Source organism: Canis lupus, chromosome 7, assembly GCF_011100685.1.
Source record: "Canis lupus familiaris isolate Mischka breed German Shepherd chromosome 7, alternate assembly UU_Cfam_GSD_1.0, whole genome shotgun sequence".
Lineage (NCBI taxonomy): Eukaryota > Metazoa > Chordata > Mammalia > Carnivora > Canidae > Canis > Canis lupus.
In genome coordinates, this window is record NC_049228.1 from 21,073,028 (window position 1) to 21,090,732 (window position 17,705).

General features: G+C 49.1%; 1 long non-coding RNA gene across 3 annotated transcripts; it reads right to left on the reverse strand.

Annotated features, from left to right (window-relative positions):
• Positions 1-8,534: 8,534 nt before the first annotated feature.
• LOC111096649 lies at positions 8,535-13,469 on the reverse strand. 3 transcript variants are annotated; one of them, XR_005362035.1, is made up of 7 exons: positions 13,334-13,468; positions 11,610-13,031; positions 11,119-11,256; positions 10,371-10,410; positions 9,093-9,296; positions 8,923-8,940; positions 8,535-8,673 (listed from the first exon to the last, which is right to left on the reverse strand). It is a non-coding gene; the product is annotated as an uncharacterized LOC111096649 (long non-coding RNA). The 3 variants fall into 3 exon arrangements; XR_005362036.1 differs by lacking the exon at positions 8,923-8,940 and having other exon boundaries at positions 13,334-13,469; XR_005362034.1 differs by having other exon boundaries at positions 8,535-8,940; positions 13,334-13,467.
• Positions 13,470-17,705: the final 4,236 nt, after the last annotated feature.

Consider the following 17,705-nt stretch of genomic DNA (forward strand, 5'->3'; position numbering starts at 1 on the left):
GCGTAGAGAGGACCTCCCCAGCCAACCCCCCCAGGGTGTTGCACTTGTAAATGTGTGCTTCGAATGTGGCCCCATGTGGAGTAGGAGAATGTAGCCACACAAAGTCTTTTGCTCTTCATTCATCCGTAGGTGATGTTATCATCTGGATATTCTCTAAGTTTAAAGACCTGACTAGCTGATGCCACTGTTGCCATCCATGAGGCTGCTTCTCTGGTGTATGGTGGGCATTTGTTGCCGTTTGTGTTTTGGCTGCTCCCAGCTTCCAGCACCTGTCCTCTCTGGGGCGAACTCACCCCCTTCCCCCATGTGATCTTGGTGGGAGGCAGGATCCATCGGGTCCCTGGAGTTGAAGGTGCCAGGTGCTCTTTCTCCGCACCCTGCAGAGCTTCCAGGTGTTCTCTCCTGGCCCCGGCACCTGCGGGCTCCGACCTGTGAGGGAGAAGGGACAGCAACAGAAGAGAATGGATTCGCAGCTCTGGCAGCGGCGCCAAGAGACCACCGTGCGGGCCGCAGTCTCAGCAGTGATGTGGCCGTGGCTCGCCTTGGGGCCTGCCGGTGTCCCCAGCGTGGTTCCCGGCCTCCCACTGACAGTGTTTGCGAGGGTCTTCACGTCCTCTCGGTACGTCCCCTCCTGGCTGGCACCAGCTGGTCCGTGCCTGCGGCTGCCTCTGACGATTGTCCCTCCCCGGGCTGTGCTGAGCTCCCAGCTGCTGTCTCGCTCTGCTGCCCACTAGCAGGGTTGAGATTCTTCTCCTCCCCATCCCTGAAGTTAGGATTCCTGGCATGTCCCAGTCTTGCTGTGTGACCCCTGCCAGGTCCTCACTGCTGCTTCTGAATGTTCGTGCCCTCTGTAAAGGGGAGGGCTTCTTTCCCTGAAAGCCAGACCCAATGGCACAGGTTCTAACAGCAACCACCATGTTCCAGGGACAATCTTCAGATTTTTCTGGCTCTGAATGAGGTTTGACAAGTCATCAAACCTCCTAGTCTCCTTGTCCCTGGGAGTTCTCCCGACTTCACCAGACTGAGGCTGAAGTCCGACTCCCAAGGGGATTGCAAACCTCTGAGTCAGAAATGCGGCTGCAAGGCTAACAGCATCTCTCGGGAGGAGCCTGGGCTGTGTTCGGGTGTTGGCTGGGCCAGGGTAGAGACATCTCAGCATTCTCAACAGCAGTGGATGCCCTCTGGGCCCTCTGTGCTATGCTGGAACATAATTCTTTCCAAGAAGGAGGGAAAATGGGTGCTCCTGACTCACAACTGTGTGCTCCTACAGACAAGTGTGTGGCTAACGTAGCCCATTAGAATGTCTGAGCCACTGGGCTTACATCTTGTGGCCACTGCCCCACACACAGGCTGGGCACAGCTTCAGACAGTGCACACTACTCATGGTCCTCAGGGGTCTTGAAATACCCAGCTGCTTCCATCCTGGTTGGTAAGCCCCTGAGCCCCAGCCCCCAATACAAATGCCACCTGCATATCATTACCCTGGTCCTTTTCCAGGAGACCCTAGATCCGAATCCAGCAACTAGAGGGTCACAGCTGGCACAGCCAGGATGTCCACACTCTGGTGGGTCAAGGTTGGTGGTTATATGTTGTGGGTACTCTTGCCTGCCCACAAGGATTCTCAGAGCCCATTCACTCCTGACTTTTTTCCCATCACCATATGTTGGCTGCTCAGTCCTATCACTTTTTAGTACCTAACTAATATCCAGCCTGTCCTCCTTACCTGGTTTAAGTCTAGCCTCCTCCAAGAAACTCTCCTGACTGCACAGTCCTCACGCCACATCACTTTGCCTTCCTTTGGCCTCACATGGACCAAAGATGGCTTGCTTGAAGTTCTTTGAGGGTCTTAAACTTCTCATTGCTTGCTTGCTTGGTTGCTTACAAATCCCTGCCTTATTGTTGCCTGGCAGCAGGTAAGTGATACCAGGGCCTTTATGGCCCCAGTCAGAGAGGCGAAGGTCCCATGAAGGCCAACTGGCAGCCAGCAGAGCTGCCTGAGAAGGGGAGTTCTTGAGTGGCCAAGAGAGAAGGACCCCAGGCTAGGGATGCATGAGCAATGCTGGGCTGGCAAACTCGGGTGGGGCTGGGGTAAAGGGTGATGGAGTCACACCTGGAGCAGAAGAAGGGTATAGTAGAAGGTCAGCTTAGTCACAAATCATATGTGTGGGGTAGGAGCCTTCCCTCTGGGCCAAATGGGCCTAAAAGTGGTGATCTCCTGCTAGACCAGCAAGGAGACCAAGCAGCGCCTGAGCTGACTAAGGAACTGCCCATCCCACTGCAGATGGGCCAGGTGGTCGCAGTGAGGGGCCTCGCTCAGTGTCTAGTAATGCCTGAGAAGGGCGTTTTGGAAACTTGAATCACATTTCCCCACAATGTGTCCTGATTGCTTAGAAACTGCCCTCCCCCACCCCACTTCAAATGCCAGGAATCAGTGGCTCCTGACACATTTATTTGAAATCTCTGGGCTTCCTGTCAGTTAGCCAATTGAATCTCTGTGGTGGCGCTGACCAAAGCCACTATTTAGCGCTGGGCTCAGATTCTGCTGGGAGTGATTTGGCCCGTGGGTCGCCTGGTTGCTGCCGGTCGCCTTGGAGATGGAATCCCGGCTTGGCGCTGCCCACTGCCTGCTGGGTGTCACTCCGAGTTGACTCACGGCCCAGCACACGGTGGGAGGCCGACCCACGTGCACCCCCGCAGCCTTTTCCTCCCAGCTTTATCCCGCTGGCTTCTGCCCAGCAGCTGTCTACCCTGGGGACAGTATGTGTGCTGCTGAAACCTGCAGCCACACGAGCCCAGGACTGAGCCCCGGGGGGCCACGCTTTGGCCTCCTCAGTTCCACACCCCAGAGACCCAGGGAGAAGTGACTCAGGTTGGACAGTGGCTCCAAATGACCTCAAGTGACTCACAGCAAACAGAATGAAGTTGACACCCAGTGTTTCACTTGTCAACTCTCTTCGTCATTCAACCAGCAGTGACTGCCACCATTTCCCAGCTGTGGTTAGATGTGCCCAGACCAGCTGAAATCCCAAGCCTGCCTGCCCAGACACCAAGAGCCTCAACCCTGGCTGCATCTGGGGCATCACCTGTGGAGCCTGGCCTCTTGCAGAGGACTCACTTTAACTGGGAAGGGGAGAGGGGCTGGTTTCCACAGCTCCCCCAGGGATTTTTTTTTTAAGATTTTATTTATTCATGAGAGACAGAGAGAGAGAGAGAGACAAGCAGAGGGAGAAACAGGCTCCATGCAGGAAGCCCGACATGGGACTCGACTCCGGGTCTCCAGGATCACACCCTGGACTGAAGGTGGCGCTAAACCACTGAGCCACCCGGGCTGCCCTCCCCCAGGGATTTGAATGTGCAGCCATGGGAGAGACCCAGTCTCTAACATTTGATTCTGTTAGGGAGAATGTTGCTAAACTGAGACACTATTTCCATCCCCAAGTCCATGGTGAACACATCTGCAGCCTGGCTCAGGCTTTCGGTCAGTGGAATTCTGAATTTCACAGGTGTGAAATCTGGTGTGAATTCAGCAAGTCTCCTTCCTGACCCCAAATCTTCCATAATTATTTCTGTATCCAATTCTTTCTCCTTGAGTTTGTACAACTTTTAATTTTCTGCTGCTTTCTCTGGATGTGAGTTGGAGTTTGTAGAACACCTCTGAAGGTAGATTATTACATTATAAAAAAAATCTAATTATGGGAAAGTAAGTTGAAAATGAGACAAGGAAGACCATCTTATTGTTCTTATACAATTTTGGATCTTTGACCTAAAATCCATTTTTTTTTTCGCTTGTACTATATTTTTTCTAGATCGACACTTAGTTATATATCTCCTGTTTTAGCTTTTTTAATTTTAGAACTTTGGAACACACATAAAAGTAGACAGAATAGCATCATGGACTATCACACACCTGGCCATCCCCCAACCACAGCAATAGCCAAGCTGACCCCACACCCATCAATCTGCCCAGCTTCTGTTTGTAGTTTGAAGCAAATCCCAGATGTGATACCGTTTCTTCTGTAAAAGTTTGGTACATCACTCAAAAATAATTCTTTTTGTTTCAACAGCACAATTCTATTATACATCAAGCCAAATTAACAATAATTCCTACTGTTCAAATTTCCCTGATATCTTGAGATTGTCGTGAATGGATTTAAAAAATAGTTTGGATATTATTCAGCCATAAAAAAGAGTGACACCTTGCCATTTGTGACAATCTGGATAGGCCTAGAGAATAGTATGCTAAGCGGAGTAAGTCAGACAGGGAAACAAATATCATGTGATTCCACTTATTTGTGGGATCTAAAAATCAAAACAAATAAACATAAATAGAGTCTTGAAATACAGAAAACAAAGTGGTAGTTGCCAGAGGGGACAGGGGTGGGCAAAATAAGGGAAGAGGATTAAGAGGTACAAACCTCCAGTTATAAAATAAATAAGCCACAGAGATGAAAAGATACATCATGGGGAATGTAGTTAATAATGTTGTAATAATGATGTATGGTGACAGATGGTGACAACACTGGTGATGAGCACTAAGAGAATTCTCGAGGCACTATGTTGTACACCTGAAACGAATATAACATCGTAGATTTACTATACTTCAATAATAAACATTTAAAAAATAGTTTGAAACAAGGTCCAAGTGAGGTTCACATGTGGAAATTGGTTGATGTAACTTTTAGTCTGTTTTAATCTATAGGTAATGTCTTTTTTTTCTCCTTGTAGTTTGTTTGTTGAAGACACAAGGTTGTTTATCCTGTAGACGTGTCCACAATCTAGATCTGATGATCTCCCTATGATGTCATTTAACAAGCCCTCTGTTCCTATTTTTCCTGTAAATTGGTACAGGATTTAGAGCATAATCAGGTTCAGCTTTGGTTTCAGTGGTGCTCTGTTCTTCCAACAGGAGGCACATGACGTCCTGTTGTCACTTCTCGTGATACTAGATGCTACAGACAACCAATGCCTGAATCTTTTGGTTCATTAAATATTTCAAAATAGTGATATCTGATTCCATCATTTCTCCTTCATAGAAGAACTCTAGCCTATAAGTGAAGGAGAAATGATGGCTAACGCTATTATCTATTATTTGATACCCAGGATAATTGCCTGATTTTCTTCCTCTACCATTTTCAAAATAATGAGTTGCTTTCCTAGCATCCTGCAACAGTGAAAAAAAGTTTTGTTTTGCTTTGAATATTACTATTAATTTGTGGCTTTTGATACATTTGGTGTGTTTCGATTCATTGTAGTTGGCATTGTCATTGATGCTCACGTGACCACATTTTGGCCAGTGAGAGTCTCTTCCACCTGGCTCCTGAATTCTTAGACATGACCCAAGAAGTCTCCTACATTTTGTGTAAGCCTCTTGCACACTTTCTGCCCAGATCTAGAATCAGCCGTTTGTCCGAAGAGCCCTGATTGCTTTTAGTGGGAAATGGTATTTGGAGATCTCACTCTGAATGTCAGGAGTTTACCTATTACCTCAAATTTTAGTTGATCCTGGTCTTAAAGTCTTAAAGTCTTAAGTCAGAGCAGGTATTAGCTGTAGTTGGAAGGCCGCTCAGCATTCTTTGGGGATGAACATGTTTGACCTCTGAATCAACAAATATTTATGATCATAGACTCGGTAGAGATAAAGACAGTCTTGAGGAGCTTAACATCTTTTTTTTTTTAATTTATTTATTTATGATAGTCACAGAGAGAGAGAGAGAGAGGCAGAGACACAGGCAGAGGGAGAAGCAGGCTCCATGCAGGGACCCCGATGTGGGACTTGATCCCTGGTCTCCAGGATCGTGGCCCGGGCCAAAGGCAGGCGCTAAACCGCTGCGCCACCCAGGGATCCCCTTAACATCTCTTTTGTTGGCAGCAGGTGTGTGTGTTGGGGGGGGAGGGCTTCTCAAACTTTAATATGCGTACAAATTACCTGGGTACCTCATCAAAACGCAGAGTCTGAGTCAGTAGGCCTGGGGGGCCGAGGTCTAACTAGCTCCTAAATGATGCAGTGATGCTTGGTCCATGGGCCACACTCTGAGTGGCCAGGATCCAAAAGCAATAAGTAGGAAGGAGGGTGTTGGCAGTGAATGCCAAGGAGCTCAGAGAAATGCCTTCATAGAGAAGGCAGCATTTTGGCTGGGACAGTGGCTGGGATTTTTTTTTTTTTTTTTAATCAGGAGGCAGAACAGCAACATAGTAGTGGCACTTTCCCTTTTATAGTAAATTTTATTTTATTTTTTTAAAGATTTTATTTATTCATGAGAGACCCACAGAGAGAGAGAGAGAGAGGCAGAGACCCAGGCAGAGGGAGAAGCAGGCTCCATGCAGGGAGCCCGATGTCTCCAAGATCCAGGGTCTCCAGGATCACGCCCTGGGCTGAAGGCGGTGCTAAACCGCTGAGCCACCCGGGCTGCCATTATAGTAAATTTTAAAAATTAGTATTAAGGTATACATATTGTAAAATTCATCCCATTAAAACATACAATTTGATCATTTATAATCACAGAGCCGGACAACCACTGCCATTGTCTGATTCCAGAACACTTCCATCACCTCTCTAAAGAAATCCCATATCCGTTTTTCCCTCTCTCAGCCCTCGCCAATCACTAATCTATTTTCTCTTTCTGTAAGATTTGCCTCTTCTGGACTTTTCATATACATGAAATCATACAATGTGTAGCCTGTTTTGTGGCTGGTTACTCTCACTGTTTTCCAGGTTCATCCACATTGTAGCGTGGGGCAGTACTTCGTCTCTTTTTATGAGTGAATAATATTCCATTGCACAGAGAGACCACACCTTGTTTATCCACTCATCACCAGGTGATGGGTATTTGGGTTGTTTTCCTCTTTTAACCATTATGAATAATGCTGCTATGAACATTCATGTGCACGTTTTTGTCTGGGCATGTTTTCAATTCCTTGGGGTGGGGTACCTAGGAGTGGAATTTCTGGGCCATGTACTAACCCCATGTTAAATTTTGAGGAACTGACAAACTATTTTCCAAAGCAGCTGCACAATCTTACATTTGCAGTTTGAGGAATACTTTTTTATGCCCAGCACACACCCCTATCACACCACACACCCATATCACGCCACCCAGATCAATAAATGGGGGAACTGCCAGCACTCTAGAACCCTCCCCTGAGCCTCTTCCCTGTTATTCTCTCCCTAAAGGGAACTGCTGGTTTGCCCTCTGTCACCATGGATGGCTGGGACTTGGAGGGATTGGGCTGGGGCACATTCCCTGAGATGGGAGCGGCATTAGCAAAGGTATAGCGAATGGGGCAGAGCAACCGCAGCTTTAAATGCCACGTGCACAGGTGCCTAGACTGTCCTGTTATCCCACCAACGCCTGGTGAACAAATTGGTTTCCTCCCTCCTCGCCCCACCTGCTGCACAGCCACAGGGCCCTTGCAGAGAAATAACAAGCAGGTGAGCTTCTCACCTGGGACCCCCTGGCAGGCCTCGGAGGGAGGTAAGGTGGGGAAACAACGTGCATGACGCCCAAGATTCAACATAAAGGCCAAGTTTAGTGTGAAGTGCCACGGTCCCGCCCGCTCTGTGGCCTGTGCAATGGCCTTGTCACAACTGTCCCCCAGGGCCCCTTGAGTCTCACTTACCCCCCGCCTGCAGGCTCTCTAGGAAAGCCGCAGCCCTCCACCTGAGTTCCCCGCACAGCCGAGACCGGGCCTGCTCAGTGGCCCTCCCCAGCAGCAGGGAGCTGCGTATGGGCAGTGGGCACAGCCCCCTGTCCTGTCCTGTTCTGAGCTGTGGGCGCCTGATGCTGCAGAGCCCGGGCAAGGAGGGCTTCCCGGGTGGTGGCTCTGGGCCAGCAGGCCTGTAGATGCCATGACAAGACCTCCTGAGGCCCTTTCTCCTGCCTCAGCAGTTTTCCTGCATCCAGCCCTGTGGCCCATCCTTCCCTGCGAACTGACCTTCTCCCTCTGGCCTCATCCAAGCACACAGAATCACACATAAAGTCACTTCACACACACTCAAAACCGCTCAGAGATACTTATCCCTGACCTGTGAATCCTTGACTTGCCTTTCTTGACCTTTCTGTACCAGCCTCTCACCCCCAGAGGTCCCTCCTCCCAGCTCCTCTAAGGGATCATGTGGGAACCCCGTGGTGGCAGGCCTGGCCTCTCCAAAATACCACCCCTGAATAAACAGCCTGAAATTGTCCTGACCCTCCAGCCCACTGTCTGGGAACTTATCAATGAAAGATGAATTGGGTGCTCTTTAGAAGATGCGCACATCCCTGAGAGGGCCAGCCTGACACATGGGGTACATTAGTTTAATGGGTTGCTGTCCCACAGGCACTGAGCTGAGAAGGGCAGCCGCAGGTGAGGGAGAGTGGGCAGGAGTGCAGAATAGAAAACTCTGGAGCATGGCAGCCACGATGGACGGGCCAGCCTCGGACATGCTGCAGAGAGGGGTTCTGGGCGAGCCCCGTGCAGTCCTGGGGCTCTGGGGGAGATGAGGGTCTAGACCCAAGTCAGGGTCTAGAAAAGGAAATGGGAGGATGCCAGAGACAAACTTTTTAAGGTTTAATATTTTATCACTGAGCAGGGGTTGAAACCCAACTTTACTTCTTCCCCAAGGTCCTCTTATTCCTGCTCATCTCTCCAATTCTTCTCTTCCATAGTGTCCTTCCTCCATTCCTTTTCTCTACTCTAGAACAGAAAATAGTCTCACTAATTCTATTTTCTCTAAAGACTTAAAAGGCTTCTGAGGGCTAGTCTCAAATCTAACTATTGTTACAGCACCACTTTCTGGGAAAATGCGTGGTCTAGCCCCATGCCTGGGTCACTGCAGGTGCTCAACAAAGTGCTGGGTAAATAAATAAAGGGATGGATGGATGTCACTTCTTATGAGTTTCAAACACTGGATTTTGAGGAGGCCTTTTGGAATTGATTCCTTACGTGGGTTCTCTGGCTTTCCTGTAGGCACAAATCAGAGGAGTCAGTCATCTTGGGGTCCCACCAAATTACAAAGATGAATCCAGGGTGAGGCCTAGGGTCTGGATACACCCCTCACCCCCCACCCCCCACCCCCGCACCAGCCCATCTTGTCTGATTTCCTTTCCAGAGACCTTGCAGCTCCTCCTGGAGAGGTCAGTGGGCAGGGACTGGTGGGGCTCTCGCGCCCTCTGCTGGTGCATTTCCAATAGTCGACTCCTGCAGACGGCTTTTTATGCATATTCCTGTTTTCAATGTGCCGGGGCAAGGCTAGGAGTGAGGATTTCTGGTTTTATTTCAGGCCTACTGTTGAGTGAATGTCTAGCTGAAGGTGGCTCCTAGTGATAGAAATGAGCGTCAGGGTGGGCTCCCAGGCATTAACAATTTAATTGAAAGTAGGTTTTGTTTTTGTTTTCGACCATCTCCCTGGCCTAAGAGTCAAGTCTGAAGAGCTTCTAGTCTTGGCTCAGGGCCCCATCTCCTATGGCAATGGGCTCTGTCACATGTGTTTGAAAGGCACAAGTCTCCTTTTCCTTAAGTGAACTGGGCGGTTTCCTCCAAGAAAGAGAAGCAACCCTGTCCACAATGGGACTGGCTCCTGGGCAGAGGCTGGTGCTGAGGGTTCACTAATCCACATGAAACGCTGGCTCTCCCCCAGGGGTCTAGGGGGTAGCTGAAGAGAGAAACCAAATGCTTTGTTATCTGCACCAGACCCTTTTCAGCACCTCCCCAGGATTGCAACAGCAGATACTGAACTGCTCCTGGGTCGGGGAGCAGCGGGCAGGGGAACAACCCCCAGGGGTACAAAACCCAAAACTAGACTAACCCAGACTATAAGCAGCCCCTTGGCCAGACCCAGGCCCCATATTTTCCATACACCTAATAGCAAAGCACAGAGCACTGCTTCTCAGAAGGCAGTGGGTGTGGAGTCACCTGGGAAATCTTGTGCAGATGCAGACCCTAATTCGGTAGGTCTGGGATATAGCCCAAGACTCCACTATTCTATCCATTTGTTTATTAGAGATAGAGCACATGTGAGTTGGAGCAAAACAAAACTCTGTTCTCAAGGAGATCATACCCTAGTAGAAGACAACAAACAAGTAGGATATATATGATATAAGTTGGGGATAAGTGTGCTGGAGAGAAAAATAAAGCAGAGTATGGACCATAAGGAATGCTGAGGCTGGGGATATTGTTTTTTATAAGGAATAACAAGGAAAGTGTCCCTGAGAAGGTAATTTTGAGGTGAGGAAGCTGGGCATGTGGATAGTTGAGGAAGTGGGAGTGAACATGTGTAAGTGCAAAGGTCCTGTGGCGTGACTTCCCTAGTCACTCCTAGGAAATAGAAGGAATAGAAGGGTCTAAGGTACTTTCCATCAGAAGAGATTTTAGGTGGTCTCGATTGACTTTACCTCCTTTCTAGAGAGTCCTTCTTGGGCCAGCCCCCTCTTCCTTAAAAAAAAAAAAAGTTATTTTTTATTATACAAATAATACAAGTTCATTGTGGAAACAACTAGAAATCATAGGTAAGCACAAAGAATGACAGAAAAAGTTGTCATAATCCTTCTGTTCAGAGAATGATTCTGTGCTGTTATTCTTATGTCCCTTCTAAGGCTTTTCAGTTCATGCACACCTCTAAACACATGTGTGTACCCACACACACAGCCCCACACACGCTTTTACCAAAAATGAGATTATACTAATACTGTTTCATAATATGCTGTTTTTCATTTGCCATCATATCATTAACATCTCTTGATGGTATTGAATATATTTCAACAATATTATTATTCTTCTTAATGTCAGTAGCACATTCCACTTTATGGGTGCGCCATAATTTAACCAATTGGTGTCCATTTCCATTGTTTCCCATTTTAAATATATCTTATAAATGACTCTGTGATGTGTGTCCATGAGCTAAGTCTTGGCATCCATTCATAATTTTTTCCTGTCTTTTAAGTCATTTGATACGTGTCACCAGATTGCTCCTCAGGAGCGTCATGCTAAATAGACTCACAGCGGAGGTGCTCATCTCCCCACAAATTCATCACCATAAAAAATGAAACCAAACCAAAACTTTCTTGGTCACCACTTTAAAAAGCTGATATTCATGTTGAAGTGTCACACGAGCAGAACCACCACTAAACATTGCTCCATCACCTGCAAGGGCACACTTCCCGCCTTCCGTCTTCTACTGCTGGGATCAGGGTCCGGCTTCCAGTCATTCTTCCATCTCCATTCTGAAGACGGAACTTGCTTTGTTGTGTTTGTTTTAACATAGAAGTAGCAAAGAGTCACCTTGATCACACATAGAGGAGGAAAAATCACCTGAAATACTGAAGAGGGTGGGATGCCTGGGTGGCTCAGTGGTTAAGTGTCTGCCTTCGGATTAGGGTGTGATCCTGGGGTCTTGGGATCAAGTCCCACATCGGGTTCCCCACAAGGAACCTGCTTCTCCCTCTGCCTGTGTCTCTGCCTCTCTCTCTGTGCCTCTTATGAATAAATAAATAAATAATCTTTTTTTTAAAAGAAAGAAATACTGAAGGGGGTGCAGGGAGGCCAGTGGCCAGGAGCCTCTGGAGCCGGTCAGGGTAGACCACTTAGGAAAGCAGGTGGATAGTCTATTGGCATGGAAATGGGTATAGACAGACCTGTTGAGCCTGAGAGAGATTGGTCTGGGCTCCCATCCATGGTGGTCGAGGCCTGAGGCCAGCCTTGTCCACGGCCTTGTCCACCTTCAGGACCAGCTGTGGCCTCCGGCCCAGGAGAATGACCTAGGAAAAGGGATGCGGGAATCAGGATTGTGCCAGGCTCCATGGGGGGATGGGAATGGATGACACAGCCTCCTCCCAGGCCAGCCTGACCACCTCATTACCTCATTGTGACTCAGCCACATGTGTCTCTGTCAGATCAGGGCCTGGGGCTGTGGCACCTGTAATCTGTGGGTGGATTGGGTGAGCCCATCGACCTCACTCTGTGGGAACCAGATACTGAGGTTACAGGGCTGAGAGGCTGTGTTACAATGGGGTGGCCTGTTCTGTGCTCTGGAAGAGCCTGTCCCCATCCCATACTGGTCTTATATTTTCCTGCTGTTTGATTTCCTAATATACACATCCTGTCTCCGCTCAAGACAGCTATAGGTCATTTGTTTGTTAAATGAACGGAGATCCACATTCCTCTCGTTGCAGGTCTGGCTGCCCCTGGAGTCCGTACAGAACCGAACACCTTTTAACTGAGGAGAAGCAATTCTGACCTCACTGTCGTCATCATCATGAGTTTTCATTTTAAAAAGTAACTCCCTCCTCAGGGGCACCTGGGTGGCTCAGTGGTTCAGAATCTGCCTTCAGCCCAGGGCGTGATCCTGGAGTCCCAGGATCGAGTCCCACATCGGGCTCCCTGCATGGAGCCTGCTTCTGCCTCTGCCTGTGTCTCTGCCTCACTCTGTGTGTGTCTCTCATGAATAAATAAAATCTTAAAAAAAATTAACTCCTTTACATATACTCTCATTTCCCTCCCACCATACCCCCTATTAATTAGCATTTTCATTGCTCCATCCCAGAGTCTCAGAGAGGAGGGAAGTGACTGACCTGCGGCCACACCACTGATTCCTACCCAGGTCCAGTGGACCCCGAGAGCTGTGCTCCTCCTTCCTCATCCTGTCACCCTTGGGAGTGGAGGGGGTCCCAGAGAGCCACAGGGCAAAGGGAGCAAGGGGAACTGGGCCGAGGTCGGACAGCTGGGGTCTGCTCCTGGCTTGGTTACACACTGACTGTATGTTCAAGGGGGGGCGCCCTCGCTGCACCCCTCTGGGCCTGAGAGTCCCCTCAGTAAGTGGAAGAGACTGGCTCGGATGATCTCTGATTCCTTCTAACATTGGGGAGCCTGATTCAACACTAATGGGGAGCTGCTCTACTCTGACAGCAATAGGGCACCACAGGCCCAGAGTCTGGGGACTGTCACAAAGCTAAGGCAGGAGCCAGCAGGGCCCGGGCCTAGAAAGTGGCTCTGGCGCCCTCCTCGGGAACCACGCAGCTCTCCACTTCTCTCAGCTTCTCTGCTTCTTTCTTCTTTCTCTGCAAATTGGTTTAAAAAAAAAAAAAAGATTTTATTTATTTATTCACGAGAATGATATAGAGAGAGAGGCAGAGACATAGCAAAGGGAGAAGCAGGCTCCTTGCAGGAGCTCGATACGGGACTCGATCCCGGGACTGGGCTCACGCCCTGAGCCGAAGGCAGGCGCTCAACCCCTGAGCCTCCCAGGCGTCCCATTTTTTTCTACAAACCAGCCTTTGCTGCCTCTTTGGCCGGTGGTGGCAGCTCTGTCTCCAGCCCCCCAGTCAGTAGCCCTCAGTTCTGGGGGCCAGGGCAGTCTCACCAAATTCCCAACTCCCAGGGAAAGACTCCTGGGCAAGCGGAGTTGGAGATCCACCTCGGTGTGATCACCTGGCACCTGCGGCGCAGAGGGGGAGCCCGGTTGGGGAGATGCCCCCCGAGAGGCTCAGTACACAGGACAGGGTAGCATCGTTGGGAGAGGAGACCAAGTGCGATGACACTCTGGGTGAGGTGACATTGAGACCTGCGGAGAAGGGGCAGGCTTACAGCAAAGCCGGCCCGCCTGCGGCGTCAGCAGGAATGATGGGCTTCGGCTCCCGGACGGTCCATTCCCAAGGGCAGACGTGACAGCTGTTTGACAGCCAGGCAAGCGTGTCCCCTCAGCTTGCACGGTTGTCCTTCTGCTGCCTCTGCACTGGATGACGTGGAGCTGGGGCACAGGGAGCTTGGGAGAGTCAGAGGACGTGGACGCAGAGGCCAAGGCCGCCGGGCCTCAGGGCTGATCATTGGCCCCCAGGACCAGCCTCAGCTGGTCCCAGCAGCCCTGTTTCCTGATGACCTTGCTTTAGTCCTGCTTAGGTTTAAACATGCAGTGAGAGGAATTCGGCCCCCAAATCAGGTCTCACGAGGGAACTTTCCTCATCCCGTGAGCCAATCTGCACCCAGGACACAGTCACATAAGCAGATTTCCAGACAGGATCTGGGATGGAAGTCTGCATTGTCCGAAGGATTTTCTCAGCCCCTCCCCTGAGCCTGCTGGGTCTTGGAGGGACCCCTGTGGGAGGAGATTCCCCCTCCACCCCCGGCACAGGGGGACCCCTGGGGCATGGTGCCAAGGCTGCAAGTCCTGGAAGGAGGCAGGGGGTAAGAGAGCCAGCTCAGCGTCTGCAGCAAAAGTTTAGGCAACAAACACTTCCTGGGCGCCTGGGTGACTCAGCGGCTGAGCACCTGCCTTTGACTTAGGTCGTGATCCCGGGGTTCTGGGATCGAGTCCTACATCGGGTTCTCCGCATGGAGCCTGCTTCTCCCTCTGCCTGTGTCTCTGCCTCTCTCTCTGTGTCTTTCATGAATAAATAAAATCTTAAAAAAACAAAAACAAAAACAAAAACACCTCCTAAGAACCTACCACATGCAGGGCTCTGAACTCCATGCTGAGGATGAAGACAATGTAAGCGTTGGCTCTAGAAACTGACAGGCTGCGTGGGAAGGGAAGACACACACAGGCTGACTTAGTAAGGAGGTGGGAAATGTCTCTGAATGGCTGAGCAGCCTGGTCACGAGTCCTGGAGGAGCTGTGTGGGAGGAGAGAGCAGTCCAGCTGGGACGATGGGGGCTTTGTGGAGATGGGAGGATGGGTGAGCAAAGACAAGGGTGTGGGGATGTGCAGGGCACACGTGGGACCCTGGAGTGTACATTTACCAACGTGTAGATGTCGGAAAAGGGGGGAAAAACTTCAAACATCTAAGATTAGCTCAGAAACGCAAGGTCTTGAACGGAGTTTGGATTTTGACGTTATCCCATGAGCAATGGGTATGGGAGGTTTTTCAGCAAGGAACAGTTGGAGTCAAAAGCAGTGGTTAAGGACCGAGTAGCTGGAAGTGGTGTGTACAAAATGAATTCCAGATTGGAAGAAACTACTGGAGTCAAGGGGAGTGGGTCAGAAGGTACTGTAGGTGGTTTAGGATCCAGATGCTAAGAGCCTGGGTTAGCATATATGTGGGAATTAGAGGATTGGGGAATGGACACGGGAAGTGTTATAAAGATTGCTTGGGAATTGGTACTCACTTGCTATGGGAGGATGGGAGAGAGAGAAAGTGTAAAACTTGAACGACTAAGTGGTACCCATGTCAGAACCTGGGAATGCTAGCCACACATCCACACATCCGTCAGGAGGCAGGGGTTGTGGATAACAAACCAATGCTGTGTGGTCTCTGCCTTGAAGCAACCCATACTCTTCTGTCATCCTCAGCTCTTCCAGAAAAGGTCCTGAGTGCCATCAAACATAGATCATGGAGGAAGTGATAGAGAGCAGGGTAAAGAGGAAAGAACATTCTACTCTCAGCCTGTACTCAGTACTTTGCCCATACTCTCAGAAATCCTAAGCCGAAGGGGCTTTAGGAGAAGAGGCCATGGGCCTGCCTTCTCGGGGCAGGGGCTCTGAGCTCGAAGGCACATGAGATTTCCCCCTGGGATGTCGAGGCAGCGTGCTAGGTAGATAGGCAGACAGAGGGATTGAAGGAAAGCCTGGAGGGGAGCGAGATCCGGCCCTTGTCTAGAGATCCTCCTGGGCCCCGGCTGCCAGGACACTGAGCAAGGATAAGGACGCCTGTTGGGAAGTCAGGCAGAGAAGGGATCTGGGTGCAGAGATGGGGAGTCTGGTTTTGGCTGTACTGAGTTTGACATGATGACCAGGGCCTGGACAGACAGATCTGAGCTTTGGTGAGACATCAGGGCTTAAACTAAGACTTGGGATTTTCCACAGTCTAATAAAGCAAATATTTCTTGCTGAGGGAGAAAGGAGGATGTAAAGTGACCTGCAGGGCACCAGGGATCAGGGAAGGTGTTTAAGGACAGGGCAAAATGCACAGAGGGCAACAGGGGACATTGCTTTTACTTAGCCTGTTTAAAGAATCATCTCGGCCACCAGTGGGAGAATGAATAAATTATGGTGTATTCACAAAATGGAAACTACACAGCAATTACAAAATAAACAATTGCTATGCACGCAACTATATGCATGAATTTACACAGACGTAATTTTGAGCAAGAGAAATGAGACCCAAAAATATATATGTGATTCCACCAAGTTCAAAAACAGGCAAAATAATGCATCAGGATAGAGATTAGAATAGCAGTAACCGGGGAGCAGAGTAGGTGTGGGTGGGAAAGAGGTGCTGGAAATGTTCTAGAATAATCTCAGTGATGTATACCTATACCAAAATTCATCAAAGTGTACATCTCTGCATATAACCACATATCTTGTGGCTCAATTTTTGAAGTCTTTAAAAAAAAAAACAAACAGGAAGTATGCACATACCTTATCTATTGCTGCGTAACAAATGACCTCAAAACCTAGCAACTTAAAACAAGCATTTATCATCCCACAGTTCCTGTGGGTCAGGAGTTTGGAAGGAGCCTAGCTGGGTGGTTCTGGCTCCTAGGATTTTCAGAAGGTTGCAGTCAAAATTTCAGCGGGGGCTGCTGTCACCTGAAGGCTCTCGTAGGGCTGCCAGATGATGCTTCACGTGGCTCTCGGTGGGTGGCTTCAGTGCCTTGCCTTTAGCCCTTTCCATAGGATCACTCAGATGTCATCACTACATGGCAGCGAGCTTCACCCAGACAGAGCATCCGAGACAGCAAGATGAAGCCACCTGTCTTTTAGGATTTAGTCCTGGAGGTCACACACCATCACTTCTGCTGTATTCTCATTAGAAGCAAGTCAGTGTCTTGCCCTCGATTGAAAGGAGAGGAATTCAGCTCCTCTTGAAAGAGTATCAGAGCATTTGTGGGTCTATTACAACAGCCTAGAACTACACATTGCAGTGTCCCCAAGCGTTTGAAGGTTTGGAAGTCAAGGGACAGAGTCTGGGGAGTCCCCTATGGTAGGCAGAGGAGCAGCCCCCAAAGATGTGCATGTTCTAATTCCCAGAACCTGCGAATATGTTGCATTACATAGCAAAGGGCAAGTACGGTTGCTGATCAGCTGACCTGGCTTATCCAGGTGGGCCCCATGTAATCACAAGGGGCCGTACACGTGGAAGGAGGAGGTGAAGAAGAATCAGGGTCAGGGTGGTGCAGAACGGCTCGCCATTGCTGGCTTTGAACATGGAAGGGGCCATGAGCCCAGGGATAAAGACAGCCTCTAGAAGCTGAAAAAGATAAACAGATTCTCCCCTAGAGCCTGCAGAAGGAATGGGGGCCTACCAACACCTTGATTTTAGCCTGGTGAGACTCATTTGTGACCCATCTTGGGTTGTCATAAGCCATTAAACGTGTGGTCATCTGTATGGCAGCAACAGGAATGAACACAGTCTACACCCACCCTTCTTTTTTCCATTTCTAAATCATTTTGCTTTCCGCACACGCTATGATTATTGAACTTACTTGTATATGGTCCATATTTTTAGTAAATGCATTTAGCACGTCTCCTTTAGAGCTATAAGCTCCTTGAGGACAAGGCCTATGTTTCGTTTTGCTTTTTGTTTGTTAAGTGTATATCAGAAGCCCAATGCTGGCTCCTTACTATGTGGCCATTAAGAACTTGATCGATAAAAAAAACTAAACAAACAAAAAGAACTTGATCGATGATTCACTAGCTAAAAGTCCAAGCAGCCAACTTAGTAAAGAGATGAAACAAGAAAGCTGGTGTGAAATAAAATGTGGATCCTATCGATTCCTCCTCATTAAAACTAAAC